The 4,530-nt window shown below is 40.1% G+C and overlaps 1 non-coding gene across 1 annotated transcript; it reads right to left on the bottom strand.

The window, feature by feature from the left end:
• Positions 1 to 4,020: 4,020 nt before the first annotated feature.
• On the bottom strand, positions 4,021 to 4,093 carry TRNAF-GAA. Its single transcript has one exon. It is a non-coding gene; the product is annotated as a tRNA-Phe (tRNA).
• Between the last annotated feature and the right edge of the window lie 437 nt (positions 4,094 to 4,530).

Below are 4,530 nucleotides of genomic sequence, written 5' to 3'. Positions count from 1 at the left end.
CTAGGGTTCAGTTAAATTAGTCATGACTTCAAACACAGAATTTCTCTCCATGAATCATCATTTACTGAACTCAGATGTCTATGGGTATACCTGTTGCTGCACTAGCCATATTATTCCCTGTGGGATTTTTTTTTTCCCTGTAGACTTAGAATTACTAAGGACTACTACATTAGTCACTTGACAGATTATTTTCTTACTAATGTATCAGCAGAACAGCCAAAAGAATTTTCCCATTTCAACTGGTCCTGAGAACAAGCACTGTTCCCAGGAGCATATAGTAAACAGTTAAACGAAGAGGCAAGCATGCAGAACACCATTTATTATTCTACATAGATTTCAACATCTTTCAAAGCATCTGGAAAAAACCTACCTGGCCATCATTCATAGAACATTCTCCATCTCTACTGCTTCCCATGCTGGAGTCTGCATCTTTGTTCTGGAGGTTTGTGACTGACTTGATAAGACAGGGAATGCATCTCAATCCTTGGTCTAGCTAGCATCCTCAATCCTTGGTTTCCCTTCTGCTCTCATTCTTCTAACTCAAACTTAACAGTCCATTTAATTTTCATCTTTTCTCCCCAAAATTCTTGTTCTACAAATATCTTTGCTCACCTGCATTTAGAAGCATCAGGTGCTGTTCATACACCAGTTTAGAAGTCTGTTTTGAAGGATTTACCTCATCCTCTGATACAGATTAATCCAAGTCCAATAGCTGTTGTATATTTTACCTTTTTTCCTTTTGTTTGTTTTTTCTTTAAAACTCAGCATAATTTATATAGAGGCATCACTTCTGGAGACTCTGAAATCTTAGATCATAGGGTTTCACATGATTTAACATCCACAGGTGCAGGATCCATGAACAGTTTATAACATGTCAAATCTGCTGTGGACAAATTACCAGAATCTCTTAATTTTTTCTGGAAAATTAGAGGAGGTATTCTCATAACCAGCATGGTACATATTTCTCAAAGGACATGGGAAAGCCTCTGCAAAGTCTTCTTCCTACTGCAAGAGGCGTGTTTCAAACTTCGTAGTCTGAGTGCTGGGCAACCAAACAACTACCTTCTTGCATCTTTTTTTTCTTGAGTCAGAGTTTTCTTCTGTTTCTGTGTGTCTGGCATGGAGCATAACTCCACCATTCCTTATTAATCTTCTTTGCTGTCTTTCTTACAAAACAAACAAGGCACAGATCCTCCCTGATAAGGCCGCTGTCACATTTAATAACACATTAAATTTTAAAAAGCGTTCATTTTCTCTCTTTTCCTCCAGCTCACTCAGGAAAAATTCCATTCTACTGGGGAGTAAATCTTGGGTAATACAACTTAATCGACTCGTGAAACTCATTAAGCCAAACCAAGAGACAAAGTACCAAGTGAAATAGACACACATGCATAGTTCAAAGCAGAGCTGTGCAGCTCTAGAAGCCGTGCAAGAGTCAAGTCCACTCACATTATGTGGGGATGATTTTCAAAGTTATCCAACTTCTAGGGGGGAGGAAGGGATGGAAGTATGTTCTAAATGCAAAAATAGTTTTGCTATCCAGTCATTTGTAGCAGCATTTAAAAAACCTCATCCAGCTTTGAGAGATTAGTTTAATGCTCACATTCCCTGTGGATGAATTTGAGAACGGATCATGTGCATCCTATGCCACATCTTCCACTTCCCAGGAAATTGTTCTGGTTGTCTTAAATGAGAGGTTATCTTCATGTTTGGTTTTTCGCCCACCCCTCACCTGAATTCTTGTTGAATTTGTTCAGTTTTTTTCATGAAAATTTTAAATGTATAGCCCTATCCGAGATGTGAGAGGGCAGAAGATTAAAATATAATTAAACCCCCCGCAAAAGATGCAGCAAACCTCCACTGCCTCTTTATTCATCTGACTGAAGAAATACAAGAAATAAAAGTTCTTGGTTCAAACTAAGCATTTGAATCAGAGTGTCCTTCAGTATCCTCTGATATTTACTCTTTGGAAGAATGCTATAATAACAAGGCTAATGGATCCCTAATGAAGGAACATCTACTCTGAGCTCATTCTAGGCACACCATATTTCAGCATGTTGTAGTGTGACAAATGAAATAATTTGCAGAGGTAGAGTTAACAACTTCAGATGTGTTACTTGCTTTCTAGCTCCACAGAAGTTAATTTCTTATGGTTAGAACAGATGAGCAAACAAAGAAACTACTTCCTCTTCCTACCCTCAAAAACCCGCTGAATGTGTCTAATCTCATAATTTCTTTCAAAAAAAGTTATCCATAGCAATATAAGAAAAGCAAGAAATGCAGAGATATGATGGATGTGTGTCTAGACTAGAGAAGACAGTATTCAGGATCCCTGTCTAACTGGAATTCTCCTAGAAGTTATTACAATGGGAGAGATTAAAACAAAAATCTAATTACATTCACCTTCAAATAGGTATCACATTCATAAACCAAGAAAAAACACAAAACCACCCAATCCAAACAACATAAAAAACCCAACCAAAACCAAAACCCTCAAGGACTGAAAGAACAGTTGTGGTTTTCTTGTTGTTTGTAAAATTATACCATCTGAGGCGTTCAATTTTAATTGTTCACAATGTAATCTATTTGACTAGTGTCTTGTTTTAAAAAAGCTGCTTTTGAAAGTTAATAGATTCATATAAGAAACCCAGAGGAGATGTTTTTTGAGCCGTTTATTAAAGAAATGAAAGTTCAGTCAGAGATATACTTATGGAGGACCAGGAAATACCTATATTGGGACCAGATTTGAATAGGAATCAGAAACCAACAAAACAGAGAAGAAAACTGTAAGGATTCTCCATCAGACTTAGGGAAAGTGTGAACTTCAGTTACCCAAGCATATCTATATCTTCCATTTCAGGCTCTGACAGGAAAATAATTTGTTGTCACAGTAGACTGAGCTAGCAAACTACGAAGATACATGCAGAGATTAAGTGAAATACATACACCAAGAGTGAAAAATACAAACAAAAACAGCTTTACAAGAATCAGAGCCTATAGCTTGAGAAGAATCAGTCTTAAGCACCCTTCCACATTTAAACAGAGCTTTTATATTTGGGAGGACTGAAACTATATTGAAGAAATTTAGTCAAGCCCTAAACAAACCACACATCTTCTTAGAACATATTAAAATCCTTTTTGGACCAGAGTTGTAGCTCTAGCAAAAATTAAGTGTCTTGTTCAAGAAACAGCTATAGCCAGCACCTGAAATGTTCCTCTGAATACGAATGGCATGCATGCAGAATTTCTGATCAACATTTTAATACGTGTTTCAAACATCAATAAGAGTTTTAAGATAAAGAGTAATTATGAAAGCAGAGAGGCAACATGATCAGTCTTTGGAAAGATAAATCCTAATTTGGATGTCTGAAAACTAAATACAGCTTCTTGAGTAAATATTGGAACACCAGTTACAACCTACTAGACAGTTCTCAGTTATCATAGAATCATACACTGATTTGGGTTGGAAGGGACTTTAAAGATCATCTAGGTACAACCCCCTTGCATGGGCAGGGACACCTGCCACCAGACCAGGTTGCTCCGAGCCCAATCCAATCTGGCATTGAACACTTCCAGGGACGAGGCATCCACAACCTCCCTGGGCAACCTGTGCCAGTGCCTTGCCACCCTCACAGTTAAAAATTTATTTATAATGTCTAACCTAAATCTACCCTCTTCCAATTTAAAGCTATTATCCCTGGTCCTATCACCTACATGTCCTTGTAAAAAGCACCTCCCAAACTTTCCTGTAGGCCCCCTTCAGGTACTGGAAGAAGGCCTGTATAATGTCTCCACAAAGCCTTCTCTTCTCCAAGCTGAACACCCCCACTTCCTCAACGTCTTTTCCTGTGAGAGGTGCTTCTGTGTGCCTCTAATCATCTTCTTGGCTCTCCTCTGAACACACCCCAATAGCTCTATCTCCTTCATATGTTGAGGGCTCCACAAATTATCACGGTAATTCTGTTGGGCTGTCATCAGTGCAGGGTAGAAAGGAAGAACCACTTTCCCAAAAGAAGCAGCTGCCGAAACCCGGGATCGAACCAGGGACCTTTAGATCTTCAGTCTAACGCTCTCCCAGCTGAGCTATTTCGGCTGCGAAGTGCCCGAGCCTCCGCCCCTCTGTCTCACCCCCATCTTTTTTTCTGTCTTTTTCTGTTCCTCCTCTCCTCTCCTCTCCTCTCCTCTCCTCTCCTCTCCTCTCCTCTCCTCTCCTCTCCTCTCCTCTCCTCTCCTCTCCTCTCCTCTCCTCTCCTCTCCTCTCCTCTCCTCTCCTCTCCTCTCCTCTCCTCTCCTCTCCTCTCCTCTCCTCTCCTCTCCTCTCCTCTCCTCTCCTCTCCTCTCCTCTCCTCTCCTCTCCTCTCCTCTCCTCTCCTCTCCTCTCCTCTCCTCTCCCTCTCCCTCTCCCTCTCCCTCTCCCTCTCCCTCCCCTCCCCTCCCCTCCCCTCCTTTTCTCTTTTCTAGATAGATTTTGTTTCAGATGGAGTATCATCTGAGTAGAAAAATTAAAAAACCTACGAAGAAATAAAAATT

Source organism: Calypte anna, chromosome 1 (assembly GCF_003957555.1).
Source record: "Calypte anna isolate BGI_N300 chromosome 1, bCalAnn1_v1.p, whole genome shotgun sequence".
NCBI lineage: Eukaryota > Metazoa > Chordata > Aves > Apodiformes > Trochilidae > Calypte > Calypte anna.
Note: the sequence above shows the minus strand (reverse complement) of the source record. Positions and strands in the feature narration are given on the sequence as shown.